An 18,426-nucleotide genomic window follows, 5' to 3' on the forward strand; every position below is an offset into this window, starting at 1 on the left:
AGAGTTACAACTAGGGGTGCCTACAAGGTACATCCTAGCTTGCCGAAAATTTTTTTTTCACAAGGTATTTAAAATCAGGAGAATTTAAATCTAAACCTGACTCTTCAAATTCTTTTGAAAAGATCACACTTCCTGGCTACCCCAGGCTGGCCCACTTCATGGCCATGATAAACTGAAGCTGAGTAGCAGTTTCTTCCTTCACATGGGCTTTGCACTCAACAGGTAGCTTTGGTCCCCACCACTCCTTATTATGCAGTGCTTCTGGTTCTGTGTTTTATTTTAGCTACCTGGCCTCTGTGGACATTTTCTTAGAGAAACAAAAGGCAAAGTCATCAGCCAACTGAAAGACTTGGGGAGGAGGTGTTGGTGGTTTGAAGAGCTAAATGGGATATACAGTCATCTAGCAGAGTGGGAGAGTGACAAGACCCAGGGGGCCACAGTAGGATTACAAGGTGGGACTAAGGGTCCTCTTGGGGTTTTGGGTTATAATGGAAAGTGTGATCCATGAGCAGGACTGCATGCATTTGTCCAACTCTTCAGCCTCTCTCAGCAGATGTAAAGAGATGGCAAGTTGGACTTGACTAAGCTGGAGTTTTGCCCAAAGAGAACCATGAGAGCAAGAGAGGCCAGACAGATGAGGCTCTTTGTGAGGGAGGGAATATAAAGTTGGGTCATGAATGGAATCTACGCTGGTCAAAGAGGGAGTGAGGACAGGTAAGGGTGATGGACAGCAAAAAAGGGGAGCCTCATGGTTAAGAACACTCACTATGCACACTGAAGCCAGACTGCACGGATTCGAGTCCCATCTCTACCCGTATTAGCTGGGTAAATACATATATATATATGTCGTGTGTGTCTGTATATGAGAAAGAGAGAGAGGGTGTTAATTTAGAACACTGTCTGACACATAGTAAGTGCTATGGCAGTACTTCAAGGATACTTTCCCTTCCCTACATTGAATTCGATTTTAAAAGCAAAACTTTAATTTACTTGTTCAATTAAGAAATATTTATTGAACATCTATAATATCAAAGAACATTAAGAGATATTTTGTAGGGACCAGAGATAAATCAGATATGAAGTTGATCAGAGACTCACAGAACCTCTTTAGGGCAAGTAGGAGGGATAAGCCCCGTAAGAGAAAACACAGAGAAGGATCTGTATGGGAGGTGTTCCTTAAAGACCTGGTCAGTGTTGCATAGACAGCAAGAAAATACAGGCAGCTACTATAAGTTCATCAGTAGCTGCCGATCCTGGGATTTGACGTATTTTTCTAATGTTGCCTTTGAAGCAGAGACTGAAATTTCCCCAAAGACTAATTCATAGAAGGCATTTCTGATAGTGTACCAGTCTAAGAAGGGAGATATTTTGAGGAAGTGGAAACTTTTTTACTATCTTGTTTTTGTTTTTAAGAGAAAAATATAGGACGTGTACTTGGTAAACATGTCAAGCAGTAAAAACGACTATAGAGTGACGAACTTTCCATTCACCCCTTTGCCCCCTTTCTAGAGCAATCGCAGTTGCCAATTTTTTGTGTCTATCAAAAACTGTTCTCTTTGATTGTAACATGTATATTTACACACATCTTTTTTTTTTTTTTACATCTATTGAAACACACAACACTGCATCTTGTGATTTTTCAGTAATGATGATTGTTCCAAAAAGTTCTACAAAGTTTTCCACAGTATGGATGTGCTATAATGCACTTCATCAGTCTTCATTTGGTACACATTCACTTACTTTCTAAACTTTTGCTGTTACAACCGATATGGCCACAAAAATCATGGAATATAATTCTTTTGAACACGTGCTGGTTGCCTGAAGGATGAAAGTGAAGTTGTTAGGTTACGTACTTAAAAGAAATTACATATTTAGAATACTGGTAAATCTTGCCAAATTGCCCTCTAATAAGATTATGCCAATTAATGCTCCCACTTACAGTGTCAGAGGGAGAATGATTGTCTCATCGTGTCACTAGCACTAAAAATGTTTCATTAGGTCCATTCTATAAAGTAAATATTTTTTCTGCTTTATTATATTTTTCTAATTTTGAGGGAAGTGAAACACCTTTATGTTAAAAAAAATTTGTATTTCTTTTTCTATAGAACATTATTTGGGCTTTTTGTCCATATTTATATTGAGCTAGTGTCTTCTTAATTGATTTGTAAGAAAAATTTATTTAAGGACCTTATTCTTTTGTCTATCATATTTGTTGCAAATATTTTCAAGTTGTTTATATATACTGATTTTGTCTATATATTTCCAATAGGTAGAATCTTTAAAATTTTATGACGTTATGTTTATCAGTCTTTTGGGAATTCTGAATTATATATGTTGTTTAGAAAGGGCTTACTGCTATAAGATTACAAGAAAAATTCATTTTCATCTTAATTTTGAATTTTGAGCTATCCAGATCAAAATTTTTGTGTAAGTGATAAATTAGGAACTCACCTTAATTTATTCTTTTCTCAATAGATTGTCCTAACACCATTTATTGAATATTCTGCCTTTAATACACTCATTTAGAATGCTGATATTATCATAAATCTAAATATCCATATTATTTGAGTCTCATTCAATACTCTGCTTTTTCCCTTTGATATTTCTATTCATGCACCAGTACCAAACTCTTTTACTTATTGAAGTTTTATAACAATATGTACTAAAATAGTCTGTTTCTTTATCTTTCTTTTTCAGAATTTTCCTGCCTAATCCTTTTTTTTGTGTGAGGAAGATCAGCCCTGAGCTAACATCCATGCTAGTCCTCCTCTTTTTGCTGAGGAAGACCAGCTCTGAGCTAACATCTATTGCCAATCCTCCTCCTTTTATTTTCCTCAGAGCCCCAGTAGATAGTTGTATGTCATAGTTGCACATCCTTCTACTTGCTGTATGTGAGACGTGGCTCCAGCACGGCCAGAGAAGTGGAGCGTCGGTGCGGGCCCGGGATCTGAACCGGGGCCGCCAGTAGCAGAGCGCTCGCACTTAACTGCTAAGCCACGGGGCTGTCCCCCTTCCTAATCTTTAGCTATAGATTCAGCGTGTCTCATCTCAAGAAAACAGTTCCATTGGTAATTTTATTAGAACCACATTCAATTTATAGATTCACATAGGGTATATTAGCATTGTTACAATTTTGCATTATATTAACTAGAACTGAGTATCAATTCCCATTAATTTAAATTGTAGTCTAAAAACATAGACTACAATGTTTTTGGGTCACTTTAAAGTTTTTTAAAGTTCTTTCTATATCCTATTAGAGCATTTTAAAGTTTATCCATATAAATCTAGCACATATCTATTTACTTCTATTTTGGGGCATTATTTTCTTACTTTGTTGATTTTGTTTATTGGATTTTTCTTTAAGTAACATAAGTATATCTTATTTGAACATAGTAAAGCCAATAGGGTGTTAGATATTAATTTCTAAATTCTCCTTACTAAATTCTTCCATTTTTTATAACAATTTTCTCCGTTGATTCTTTTGAGTTTTCCAGGCTTATGAAATTATTCAGGTATTTGAAAAATAAAAATTTTTCCTTCTCTTTTAGAATTTTTATCCTGCATATTTATCTTAGCTCAATTCATTGGAAAGAATTTCCCACAGAATTTTAGGTAATAGGAGTGATAATCAACATCCTTGTTTTATTCCTTAATTTAATGGGAACATTTTTGTGTTTCACTATTAGGCATGTTGCTAATTAAGTATTAATTTATTCCTACTTATGAACTTGTTATTCAAGAATGATATTGGCTTTTTCATCAAGCACTTTGTCAGCATCATCAGACATAATATATTTTTCTGCCTTGACCTGTAATTAACATGGAAAAATATGTTGATATATTGAAATTCTTGAATGAATCACATCTGAATAGTATCTCTCAATCTTTTAATAAGCTACTGAATTCTGTTTGCTGACACATTTTAGGAATTTTGCATCAATTTCCACAAGTGAAAGCCATATATAGTTTCATTTTATTGTGCTGCCTTTATTGTTTTGTACCAATGTTTTCCTGTATTTGTAATAACCCTTTAGAAGCTTTCACTTTCTCTTTATGCTTTCAAACAACTTAAATCACATTCTTTAGATATTTGGTAAAATTTATTTCTGAAATAAATTGATGCTGATGCTTTTTTCAGGTAGCTTTTGACAAGTTTCTTAATATCTTTTGTTGCATTCCATATATTTTCTAGAATATTATGCTTTATAGTCAAGGCTTTTAATTTATTTGCATAAGATTAAGCAAAGTGATCCTCATGTATTTCTTAATCTCCTCAATATACATGGTTGCTTATTCTAATGTCTTATATTTATATTTATCTCTGTCTTCCTCTTTGGCTTATATAGTATTATATCTTTCAATATATTTTTCAAAGAAACAAGACGATCATTTTTCTTAGTTTTAACTCTTTTCTGAGTTTTAACTTTTTTCTGAGTTCTAACACATGTATTTCAAGCAGGTAGGTGTATTGGTAATGATTAATATAGTCTATCTTTCATCTTACATTTATTGACCACTTATGATGTCCTTGGCACTATGCACATGTTGTAGAACACAAGAAGGCCTCTAATTTGCTGTTTGCCTTCAATGACTTTAGGCCAGTGCGGGGCACGCTCATGAATAATTAAAGCATAAGAGTAACATCAACCAAGGTTTGATGAGAAAATGGAGAGACTGAAGGTCCCTCAAGTAGAAAGTAACAGAGCAGGTTCTTAAGCCTGGGTCTATAGGAGATCAAGATAAATCCTATACATATAATGATGTATCTTCAAATATATATTAAGTCATATTCTTTATGAGATATACTTTCTGGATCCTTAGATATCTGAGAGTGTCTTTCTATTGCTTTAACACAGCACACATAGACACACACACATATACACACACATACACTCCAACGTATTGGTTTGCTATAGAGTGCTTGAATCATAATGTTTATCCTTCGTGATTCCATGATTTTCTGGAAATGTCCTAGGTCAGGCTTATTTATATACCTTTGAAGATAATCTGTTTCCTCCTACCCCACCACTCACTACATTAGACATTTAGAATTATTTTCATTATCTTTGCAATTCTAAAATTTCACAAAATAAATTCAGACACAGTCTTTATTTTCTTAATTTTTGCCACAATATCATGAGCTTTTTCACTCTGTATATTCAGATTTTTCTTTCAGCTCAGGAAATTATATTTTACATCTTAGAAAATAATTTTTCCTTGTGTCTTTTTTTTTTGGTTGTTGCTGTTTCCTTTGGAAGTATAAAAGACTAGGTAATTAAAAGCGCTCTCCTGCTTTAAAAAAGTAGGTCCTGGATAAGCCATCACTTCAAGTTCATTGCTGAACTCGTAGAAGATAAGTAAAATAATCAAGGGACTTGGAATATCAGCTAGAGCTGTGCACTATAAGGAAAAGCTAAAGATTTCATTGTCCTGAGGGAATATTCTCATATCACCACTCCAGAATGCAGAACACTGTAAAAAGAGAGAAGAGACAGTTCAAGATAAAAGACATGAAGAATCTAATGCAAAGGTCTAACATACATATAACCAGAGCCACAGTCCAACTGGACATATAGCTTAATAAGTTGATGGTACCTTGTAGATTAAAAGAATCAAAAGCATTTATTTTACCTATAAGTTTGCAATGCAGGCAGGGATCAGCAGGGATGACTTGTTTGTACTCCAGCATCAGCTAGAACAGCTCCTCTTGGAGTTGCAGATTCCACTTTCAGGACGGCTCACTCACATAGCTGGTGAGTTTATTTGATTGCTGCTGGGGAGCTCACCTGTGCCTATCATCCATAATCCGAGGTTTTTCTCTATGTGAGACTTTCCACAGTCTGCTTGGGATTCCCAATAACTGATAGTCCTTAAAACATAGTGGTTGTGTTCCAAGAGAATAAAGCAGAGCGTATGGCCTTTTAATGATCTAGCTTCAGAAATCACGTCATCAATTCCACCATATTCTATTGGTCTAAGCCGGCATTGTCCAACGCAACAGCCACTAGGCACATATGCCTATTTTTTTTAATGAATTAAAATTAAATAAAATTAAAATTCAGTTCTATAATCACCATAGCTACGTTTCAAGTGCCCAGTATGGCTAGTGGCTACTGTATTGAACAACACAAATAGAACATTCCATCACTGCATAACATTCTATTGAACAGCACTCACATAGGAAGTCATAAAGGTCCACTCAGGTTCAAGGAGAAGGGGTCTAGATTCCATTACTTGCTGGAGGAAGTGTCATGGTTACGGTAAAAAAAAAAACATGTGGGTGGGAGATATTGTTGAGGCCATCTTTGGGAAATAGAATTTTCTGCATCAATGAATTTAAATTATAAAAAATGATGTAGCGAAAAATTATATCAACTAGTAATGTGTACTACAGCTTAACATATATGCGTATCCCATGACTCAGCAATTCTGCTCCTCGGTAGATATGAAATAGAAATGTTGCATGTGTACACAAAAGACAAGAACAAGAATGATTATAACATCACCTTTGTAATAGCTCCAAATTGGAAACCATCCAAATGTCCATCAGTAGGTACATGTTCAAACAACGAGTTGAATCTTGGCTCTGATTAACTATGCTTTCTGTGAAAGTTGCAGAACCTCTCCAAACTTCTTTTTTTGTTGTTTTTTTTTTTTTGCTGAGGAAGATTGTCCCTGAGCTAACATCTGTGCCATTCTTCCTCTACTTTATATGTGGGTCACCACTATAGCACAGCTGATGAGTGGTGTAGGTCTGCGCCCAGGATCCAAACCTGCAAACCTGGGCCACCGAAGCAGAATGCACTAAACTCAACCACGACGCTGTGGAGCCAGTCCCCTCTCCAAACATTTATTAACTGTAAAATGGAGGTGATTCTATCCATGAGATTGTTCTGAAAATTAAGATCACATATGCAAAAGCATTAGACTATGGTTAGCACTCCATAAGTGCTCCTCTTCATATCACCAGCAACTACCCTAATTTCTTGGCATGTGTGAGGTCTTCCTAAAAGAGTATGGAACTAACGAATTCATGTAATAATCTGATTTATCCATCTGAATTTCTAAGTTGACTCCCTACAGTTCATAGAAGTGGATTCTCAGAATAGTGTTAGATAGGACCCTTCTTTGAGGACAATGACTGGTGTATGATAAGTACTCAACATTTGTGAATGAATAAATGAATAAATGGATGGATGAATCTTGTCTTTTCCTTTTCTTTCTATGTAGAAATCTACTAACGCAACTCAAATTATTGAGATTCTATTCTATATTTAAAAATTCCACCACTCCCCAACTCCCCACAGGAACTCTTTTTAATTATTGAGCCCACACTTGGCAAGATAATATTGGAATCTTAGAAAAGTAAAAGAGAAGAAGAATGGTTGTGGGTCTAATAGCATACAGTGGCCCACCTCTAGTCTGGGAATTGCAGCTGGAAATCTCTTGAGAAAATGACACCCACATGAAATTCCAGTTCTTCAGATTTCAGCGAGGTTTCAGCAAGGGAGGGAGACCACAAGTATGACCTTCCTGTTGGTATTTGGGATCCTCCACTTCAGGTCCAAACCAGAAGCAGGAAGCTCAGTGCTTGCTAAGCAAGAAAAGGAAACAGACAAGAAAACATTCCAGTTTAAGGCTGGCATTGGGATAGTTCTTCCTTTGTCTAGGGTATTTCTTTCATTCCTGCTAATGGTCCCAACTTGCTGAAAAGAAAATATTCTCTTCAACAGCATGTAGCAAAAATGTCTCAAACACTTACTGTGTGGTGCCTTCCAAACCCAGGCATGTCTGTCTATTTGCAAAGTCTATTCTATTTCTATGTTAGCATTGCTTTTGGTTTGATGTTAGGGTTAGAGAGAGAGGTAAGACATTGAAGATGGAGGATAAGATAAATACAAATTAAAAAGATATAGTTCAAAGTTAAAAAGATTATGTACTTTCATCAGGTTCAGGAAAAGAGCTGTTAGATATTGTTTTTTAATGTCTTTTCTATTTTGGTTAACCAGGTTAAGTCTTCATGGAGGAAGCCACAACTCAATGACACAGAAAGGACAGGAATGGACACTCCAGGCAAAGAGAATAGTAGGAGCAAAGACATAAAGAGGTGAACAAATGAGATATTTTGTAGGGAAGGTAAATAGTATCTTCGCCTCGTACAGAAAAAAGGCATGTTGGAAGAAAAGAAGCAACGTAAAAACACTAGCATTTCTTAAACACTTACTATGGCCTAAAATCTGTGCCAAGCATCTCACTTGTGTTCATGTTCCTTAATAAGTGAAATTAAGTTAATTGCAAAAGATCAAACAGCTACAAAGCTGTGAAGCTAGAATTGAAAATTTGTTCTGACCTTTTCCAAGGACAATGTGTTTTGGACCATGCAAGATAAATCTTGTAGGGTACTTCGGGGTAGACAAATGTCAGGGCCAGGGGGGCGGGTCTTAAAGGCAAAGCTAAGCATCTGCATGATTCCAATATGATGGAGTCCGACTGTGCTGACGGTTGTCAGCTGAGTGAACACAAAGAGCATAGACCAGCCAGGCTGGGGAGTGAATTACACATAGAACCTCAGATCCCAGGAGCGCTGGTTCATTCATTTGCAAAATGCTCAGCAGTTGTGTATGTGGGCTGTCTCTGGTTCTCATTATTCACATCAGAAAACTGGAGTGGAGGCCTGAACAAGGTCACCACAGGAATCAGAACCAGAGCTAGAATGAACTCACAGGTCACTTGGATTCTAATTATGCTCACGTCACCTCTTGCTACTCTACCTAGGCATCCAACCTCGTAACTCCAGTGTTTCTACTTTGTGTGAGCTTAGAATATTTGAAAACAGAGTAATATATCATCTTCGTCTGGAAGAATGTTCCTATTTGGATATAAATATCAAAAATTCCCTCTAGCATTTCTATATTCCATATAATGCTCACATTGTATATCACATATCTAGAAGCCTAAACAGGCCAGATATTCACTATCCCCTTTAACCCCTGGATCTCCCTAGCAGTTTATCTTACTTTCATGATCCTTAGTGCATGCTGCCTTGAGTGAGTAAGATATCCTTGAAGGCAGAAATTGTCTTTTTTTTTTAAGCCCTGAATATATCACATCTATTTTAGATTGCTTGCAATTTTCAGTATTATAAACATTGAGATATACATTTTTGTACCTATATCTGTATGCATATTTGTGACTTCCTATTTTCCTGGAAGTGGAAATACCATCATCTAACATTTTAAATCTTTAAAATATTTTTCCAAAGTAGTCTCAAAAAGTTTCAATTTTTACCTCCCAACAACAGATTAAAATGCTCTCATATGATACTCTTAAGAAGTGGGTTAGAAAGGCGTTGCTTTAAAATTGGACAGAGGAGGGTACAATTGTTCAGAAGGTGAATGCCTTCCTGTTCCAGTGATTTTCACATTGCTCTCAAATCCACCCCCTGCTCCCGTCTGCTCTGTAGCACTGCGGATTACATTTTCGAGGTGCCCTTGCCAATTGGCTCCCAGGTAGACTTGGCCATTGGGTGGCACTGGTGGAAAGATGGAAAGTTGGAAGAGGGGAGAAGCCAGGGAATTTCTGCCCTCTTGCTATGTTTCAGGCAGTATCTCTGACAGTGGCAGAGGCAATATCCTCTGAAGTTGGTTCCAAATCCCTTCCAGGCAGACTCTCCTTCTTTGGTCCAGTCTCCCACATGGTAGCCCCGCCACAGTTTAACTCCTACCTGACTATTCATCTTCTGTGCTCTGACATACCACCTTCTCCCTATGTCCCTTCAAGGCCTTTCTTGCTAGTGGTCTTCTGCTGTTGCTACTCCTTGGTTGCCTGTGTATTAATTAGCCTCTATTTCTCTCCCCAGTGTGGACTCTGTTTTCCCAACAGTCCCCTGGCTGATATACTTACCCAAATATCCTTGGCGACAAGAGGTGATACAAGGAGCAGAATCCAGACCTATTAATTGAAATCTGGTTCTCCTTCTGCTAGAGCCTGCGAGAAGTATTGGTGTTTAAAAGAGGGCTTTAAGTGAATGGTGCAGACAACTGCTTTAGGCCAGAGGTGGGAGTGATTGGAATGGTCTGAAGTGGTCACAGATGGCTTCGTGGAAAAGGTGTCATTTAAACAATGTCTCAAGTCTCAAGGGTGTGTCTAAATGCAGAGCATTCTTGGGCAGATAAAAATGCCATAATAAGTAGTGCTGCTGGATGGCCCAATCCAATTCTGGCCTACATCCTCTTTTTACTGTCCCTAGGAAACTTTTTTTAATGTAAGAAAATATTTTGAAAGACTTTTGAATTTGAAATCACAAAGTACATATTACAAGAAGACTAGAATATGTTTGATATTCTTTAATCTTACTTTGCTATTAGTGATGTTTTGATTTTCAGTTGCCTAAGGAGAGAGCACAATCTCTTTGACTTCTTAGAATCTCTAAACATAGTAATGCAGTCTTGGGTTGGTTAAATGAAATGAAGAATCACAAAATATCTACTATGTAATTTCTGAACTAGTAGTCTCTTGCCCTATTTCAATTATTTATAACTAAGTCTTAGAACTTTCTGAACCAAAGGTCAATAGGTCTTTACAAAAAACCCATGTCATTGGATCTGCTTAGGTGTTCATTTCACAAGCCCCTCCGTTTCCTAGCTGAGGCATTTCTATTCTCCCATCTCAACCTTTTAATTCCTTGACCCCAAATTCTATCCAAAGGATCTTGTTAGGCATTTTTTTTTAACGGTGACTTCTACTTTATGCAAAATGAACTTCCTGTAATAGAACTCAAGTGACCTCTACAAGGTTCATCTCTATTAAAAAAAAAAAAAAGAGCAGCAATATGGTTTTTTGTGCATCTTCCTCCTTGATCTACATTTAGACTGTAATTGATTGATTCTAGCTTTCAAATGGTTTCTTTCTCTCAGAACAGTAAAAAGTGACTGGCCTAAAAATCTAATTGACTGAAATGATCAGTTTTACCACAGTTCACTACACTCACTCGGAGAAGCTGTTCTGAGTGGCAATTTGAAAGAGCTGTCCTTTGAAACTGGCATTTTCTAAGTATTCTCCTAAATTACAGTTGAGCCATAAATATAACAGGTTAAACTAAGGCAGCTGAGAAATTATATAGGTGAAAAATTACAAGGATATGATCTTTCCTCTCAGGCGTGTAAAGATTTAATCTCCCAGATTAAAAACTCAGAACACAGTGATTGTGTCAAGATAACAGCTGGGAGGATGCTTTGGGACGGGGTTCCCAGGGTATTTTCAGGGGACGGGGTCTGTGGCCTACAGAGGCAGGTGTTTCACGTGGTGGGGGCCACAGAGGAGGGCTTTTCACCAGTAGCAGGCCAGCTGTGAGCTTATCTGTGGCATCTTGCTTTCAAGGAACGGTTCCCCAGTGTCTGCTGAAGAGAAAGGAGATGAACCACCCACGTGGGAACCGTACTGCATATCTACAGGAGAAAAAGAAAAATCATGAAAGAGAAAGCAGGCTAGGAGGCTTAGCTGTATAAAAGAGGCATCTATTCTATTAACAAGACAGTAGTATAACATACTAGATTAGCTAATGGACAGAAATCAAAACAATTGAGAGACAGGCAGTGCTCTCCTTTCCAGTTGGTCTCTGGAATCTCTCTTGACTCTATTCCCTTATCTTTGTCCATTACTACTGCCCTCCTTAAGTCCTCATCATCCAAACTATATCAAGGGCTTCTAACCAGCTCTCTCAAACCCACTGTTGTTTCCTTCTAATCTAGCCTTTCTATTGCAATAAGAGTGGTCCCTCTGAAACAGAAACTGGTCCATTGTACTGCTATGCATAAAATTCTCCAATGGCCATATATTGCCCTCGAGATCCAGTCCAAGTCCTTAACCTATTATTAAATCCTTCCATGAGATGGTTTCTGCACACATCACTGACCTAAGCTCCCAACTCTCTGCCCCATACACCATATACTCCAGTCACATAATGCACATGGACCTCTCTCTTCTTTGCCTGTGTCCAGATCTGCTTTGGAGAAGTCTAATGAAAGCCTTTAAAAGGAAATAATAGTCATTACATACTTCTTACATGGCAGCTCCAGGGTTCACAGGCACATATCCTGAATGAGAGGCAGCCAGAAGCTGTATTGCCTTTTACAACATAGCTCATAAGTCTCATAGCATCACTTCTGTAGCACTCTATTAGTTGAAGTATTCACAAAGACCTGCCCAGTTTCAAGAGAAGGAACATCAATACCATCTCTTGATGGGAGTTAAGGGAGAGCATGATTCTGGAAGAGCATCAGAGACTGGAAATATTGTTGGAGCCATTTTTATAAAACACCATTTGCCACAGAGAGGGAGTATAGATTACTCTTTTAAGAAGTTTGACTAAGAAGAGAAGGATAGAAAGATAAGAAAGAGAACAAAGCAGGATCAAAGTAAATTTTCTTTGACCTGGACTTGTAAATGCACCACTGGCAGATGGAGTAGTTTGGAAACAAACTCAGGCAGTCTGCTTAAGAGTTTGCACTTTGAACCACCTTGCTGAAGACCAAGGGTCACCAGACCATGGCCTGCAGACAAAATATGGCCCATTGCCTGTTTTTGTAAGCCCATGAGCTAAGACTAAAATAGCTGAAATAGCTGAAAAAATATCAAAAGAATATTTTGTGACATATGAAAATTTATGCTTCAGCATGCTTAAATACAAATTATTGAACACAGGCACACTCATTCATTTAGATATTGTATATGGCTCTTTCATGCTGCAATGGCAGAGTTGAGTAGCCACAACAGAAATCCTTTGGCCCACAAAGCCTAAAATATTTACTATCTCATTCTTTATACAAAATGTTTGCCAACTCCTGGTGTAGTATCTCTCTAATAGACCCATTTGTGCCTTCATACACAAGGAGAACATAGGATTCTTAAGAATAGAGGGTCCCTTCCACATATGGCATGGTAAAAACTCCCATTTCGTGACTTCCTCGCTGGCTTTCTAGAGGGATATGAGAAGAGTGGCTAAATGTTTACCTTTATTCCCATCAATATTGATTTGTGTTTTATCTTTTACATAGCATTTTAATCATATGTTTTTGCATGTTGTGGCTACTTTCTCATCTGTCTTTCTGATCTTAAATATCACTTGCTCAGAGAGGTCGTCCCTTATGAACCTATTTCAAGCAGGTCTGCCCCTGCCCACTTATTTCTAAACACTGCATCCTGAATACTCCCCTCCTGTCAATCACTGAGACTATTATTATTCCATTACTTTGCCCATCTGTGTCATGATCTGCCTCTCCAACACCAGAGTATGCATTCCAAGGCAGCAGGGATCTCGCTCATCCTTGTATTCCCAGAGGCAATGTTTACTTTATATTTTACCCATCTGGCATGCTGCCAGCTCAATAAATACATTTACAAATGAATGATTGTTTCTCCCTTTTGACTTTATCTAACAGAAGCAGAAAGGCGCTTTGATTTCCACATAATCTGAAGCAAGTATCTCTTGATTGCTGTTTCATAGAAGACTGTGATTTTTGGAGGTTAGTCTACATAATCTGTGGTTGAGATTTGTGGAACAGAGAAAAATCAGGACACTTCCGAGGCTGGCAGGAGCAGAACCAGAGAATGAGGAGGTTACAAGGCCAGAGATGGTGGCCAGGCCTCCAGGATGGTTGGGCTGGAGGATCCCTGTAAAAGGGCTGCAGGCGAGGGGATGAGTCAGAACTGGATCTGCTGGCTCTTCTTTTGCCCACAGGGGCCTCTGTTTTCTAAATGTCACAGGGCAGGTGGCAAGAAGACAGGGAGGGAAGCAGTGAGGTTGGACAGGACTCATGTCAATGACTGAAGAGGAAGAAATACAGGGAGTGAGGAGTCATAGTCTGTCTTCTCTGACCTTGGAATCCTGGTGTCATCCTCCCCCTTCCTCCTCCACCCCTAAGTCCTTCCTGTTCCACATCAACACATCTCCCTCATATCCATCCCTTCCTCACTATCTTCACTATCACCCCCATAGTTCAGAACCTCATCATTTCTTAACAAAACTACTGCAACAGGTTTCTACTCAATCTCCCACTTACTTCAGTTTCTTCTCCAGATTACCTTCAAGACGAGCTTGTAAAGGTAAATCCGATCGTGATTAAAATCCTTCAGTGGCTCTCCAATGCTCACCAGAAAAGATCTAAATATCTTAAATGTGGACACATGTGCTTTTGATGTCGCCCACAAGCCACTCTTTCAACTTAGTTCCATCACTCCTTCCTCAAGACCAGTTCCATTGAATTCTCTATTCTTGAGGCAAAACAGACCCATATCCTTAGTCTTTGTCTAGAATGCCCCATATTTTTACAACTCTTACTTTTCTTCAAGATTCAGCTCAAATATGAACACTTCTGTGAAACCTCCCTCAAGGCTCCTCAGGGAACGTTAATGGTTCCGTCCACTCTGTTTCCTGTCCCTGTGCCCCTGCGTGGCCGTGGGACTCTCCTGGCGTGTGTTCTCCGTCTCAATCTCTCTTTGCCTCTTGCTCTCTCTGCCTCTCAGGGGAATGTAATGCATGATCCTACAATTTTCCTGTATAATCCTCTATCTTTGCCCTCCCACTCAATTACGTTGTACAGTGTTTGAGTCCAACAATCTCTTATTCTTTTCTGAATCCTCAACTCTGAGTATATCCCTTGGGACACAATAGACACTAATTAAATTTTTGTTGAAGGGAAAAAGGAGAACCAGAGGAAGGGAATAAAAAAAGAGGAAGGGAAGAAAAGCAGGAAAGCAGTGTCTGTAGAAGTGAGTGGGATCGAGTCGGTAGTGACCATAGACAGGGTTTTAATGGCTACAGAGTCTGTGCTGAATGCTCGACACCGTTGAGTCAGGGAAATTGATGCTGGAAATGTTGGTGCCCAGGGGCCACTGCAGTGGATTGGATAGGTGGTAGAGGAGAATTTTCATCACAGTTTTGTAGTCTAAAGTCAGATTGTTTGGTTTTCCCCTCCATTGTTGTAAAACCTTGGGAAAATTGGGCATTTGCTGAGTGCTTTCACCGCCTCATCTGCCAGCTGGGATAATACTATATTTACCTTAAATTTTTAGATTAAAATATCACCTTAAATATATATAAATGAAGCAAACATTTGTAAATTGTTTAGATAAGTGTTTGGTACATACAAAATAATCAATAAAGATCACATAAAAACAAACCACAAACAATACTGAGATAATCAGACTGGGTCATAACTCAGAGGTCAATTAATGTGACCCTTCATGCACAATTGAGGAAACAGGCCCAGATATTGATTAGCATCACTAGGTTGGGAATGAACCCTTCTTAATCAAAGTCCAGTGTCTTCCTCACAGAAGTGACTGCAGCTGACGGGGCAGTGAAGAGGGTTAGGAAAGGGTTACAGAGGAAGGAAAGGATTAGTAATTAATAACTGTTAAAGAGAAAGAAGCATGTACAAAGAGCTATTTCATTTGCTGCTAGCATCTACCCAGAGAAGGTGACATTTTTCTAGATTGGCAGATGAAGAAGTCGAGAAGTGGCCGCTATATGGAGATTGAGGGGGGAAATACTCAGTAGTGTTGCCATAAAGCCCTTTCCAAACGGGCTGGGCTGTGAAGATACAAACTCCATACCTGATGTAGAATGCCAAATGCCAGTAAGAAAATGACCAGCAATGCAGTGGGTAATGAGAATACAGCCTCCAAGTTAAAAGAAACATTTTTCTAAGTCATTGTAACACAGTCATGTGCCACATTACGATGTTTTGGTCAATGACAGACCTCATGTAGGACGTTGATCCCATAAGATTGTACCATATAGCCTAGGTGTGCAGTAGGCTATACCATCTAGGTTTGTATAAGTACACTCTGATGTTTGCACAACAACAAAAATCACCTAATGATGCATTTCTCAGAATGTATCCCCATTGTTAAGTGACACATGACTGTAATTAAAAGAGAGAGCAGATTGCAAAATACAAGTTGTTTCAAAAAAAGAACATAAATTGGTAGTTGGGCTAGTTACAAAGTCCTGTTTTATATATTAGAATGTACTAGCTTTGAATGGCCTCTTTGAAATGCACAAGGGAGAGAACAAAGTGTAACTGCTTTGAGAGAGATTTTTTTTCTATTTCTTTCTTTTGTGTCTCTCAAAAATTCTTTAAAAAAAATATCTTTAGGAAGACTCATCTGTTGGCTTACAAACAATCATCATTTTTTGAAGTTTGGAAAGCATATGTTTTCTGAATATTACTCAAAATTATGCTGTCTCCATCATTTATAAGCACTTAAAGTGTAAATCAAATGTTATCACTCTCTTTATTAATGATAGTCGCTGGTTTCTCAATTCTCTTAGGAAAGTGTCCTAAAATCTACTCACGTGGAGTATTGCCAAAATACAGGTTTAGGGTGGTTTATAGTTTATATTAGAATAATGTATATGGAGTTATTTTTGAGACTATTAATTAGATCAAAATATGTTTACTCCATTAATGAATTCCCAAGAGTGTGTGTGTGTGTGTGTGTGTGTGGGTGGGTGGGTGGGTGTGGGTGTGTGGGTGCACAAAGTCATTTCAGCAGTTCTGGGATCTTGTTTCTCAACCTCAGGCAACAGTTTTTTTTAAGTTTCTGTTCTTCCAGATACTTCAGTTAATAATTGGTTCACTTATATCCCTTTGCAAGATGTTAAGACCTAAGGTTACTTTGAGGAAATGCAGCGGGTAGCTATAAATAAGGAAGTTATAAGGGCTATGGATCTGCCACATGCTGGTGAATGGCTTTAGCCTCATGCTTCTTCAGGTTCTTGTGTGGACAACATGAGGTTCTGGTTCATGTGAATCTTGGCAGAGCATCCACATCATACCCTCCATGGTACTGACAAAAACTCTAGAGACAGTGGGTTGGAATAAAGAAGGACAATCGTGTTGCAGCTAGTGCCTTAGTGCTCATTCCTGGGACCACTGGAGCTAGCATTAGGTTTTTGAAGGCTAGAATTGGTTGCAAGGGGTCTCTGGAGAGATGAAGAGTGAGGAGGATCAGAGGATAAGGATGAACTTCGAGAACATGGACGGTGAATGAAGGAAGCTGAACTCAATCTTGTGAAAGGAGACGGGGCTACAATGGTTAGAGAAAGCCAGTGAGTGGGGAACTGGAGTCTTTCTTGACAGCTGGATATATAGTGTGCACCTGGGTCACACGACTTTGAGGGCTCATGCCCAGAATGGGTCTATTTTTCTCCATTTTTGGTTCCCCCTTTTCATGTCTTTGAGTCACTCAAAAACAGCCAAAGCAATCTCTAGATTATTTTGCAAATAGCCCTTTTCCCCTTCGTTTGTAACCATGATAATCAACTCTTATAGATAATTATGAAATATCAGTTAAACGATGTTTAGTATCCTATAGATAAATTTTGAAACATCTGTTTTCAAATAGAAGCTTTCTACAAAGAGGCAATAGGATTTATATGAAAAACAATGGTATTTAGTATGGAGAGTTCAAATCCTGGCTCTAGTATCCACAAGGCGTTTAGTTTGGTGTCAGGCAAGCCATCTTAACCTCTTATCCTATTTCTTCCCTTATAGAATGGTGAAAATTAAAACAGAAAGTGTATGTAATATGTTTAGGACAATTCCGGAACAAAGAGAGCACTCAATCAAAATTAGCTTCCTTACATTCAAAATCTCTCTACTTGGCTTTTTGCTGATGCTAAATAAGTATCAGTGCCAAGTTAATAAAAAAAATATATTTACTGGTTCACTTCAGTTGAATTTGGGCCTGAAGTTTCGAGGAAACCACCACAGGTAAACATTGTAATCCATAGATAACATGTCAGGGTGTTATCTTTTGATGAAGGGTAAACTACTCTGTTTTTATGGATGGAGCAGTGGAGAGGGGCTGTGGCTTTGAGAGAATTCTTTGAGAGAAAGTTTTCTTATAATCTCTGCACAGTTCTAGAGCTTGAGGAACTGAAAAGGGGGAACAAATTGAATTTGTATAGATTTCCTTCAAAATGCACTCAGATCAGAAAGAGAAAAAATGATTTCTTGAGCAACTCTTTTATTTTTGGCTAGACACAGTCCTCAGCCCTACGAGACATAAACTCTCACATGAGAGGCTAATACATAAACACCTAAAACCCACAGCCATGAAGGAAGCATACACAGAAGTAGAGGAAATCAGCTCAAGGAGCAATGTATTCTGACTCTGGCCACCCGGGAAGTTTCCATTTATGAAAGGATATCAACAAGTAGATGAGACTCGATACATTCTGAACTCATAAATCTCACAAGCCATTGGCGACTGCTTCATGAGTACACCAACTCTTACACTGATGTCTTCTTCCCTAATGTTGTGAAAAACTTTCCAATTGGGAAGGAAGAACATCCATCATCATTTACATCCTCCTCTCCCCTGTAAAGTGGCTTTGTCATCAGCACAGGGACAGGG

The sequence above is a fragment of the Diceros bicornis genome, chromosome 21 (assembly GCF_020826845.1).
Source record: "Diceros bicornis minor isolate mBicDic1 chromosome 21, mDicBic1.mat.cur, whole genome shotgun sequence".
Classification (NCBI taxonomy): Eukaryota; Metazoa; Chordata; class Mammalia; order Perissodactyla; family Rhinocerotidae; genus Diceros; species Diceros bicornis.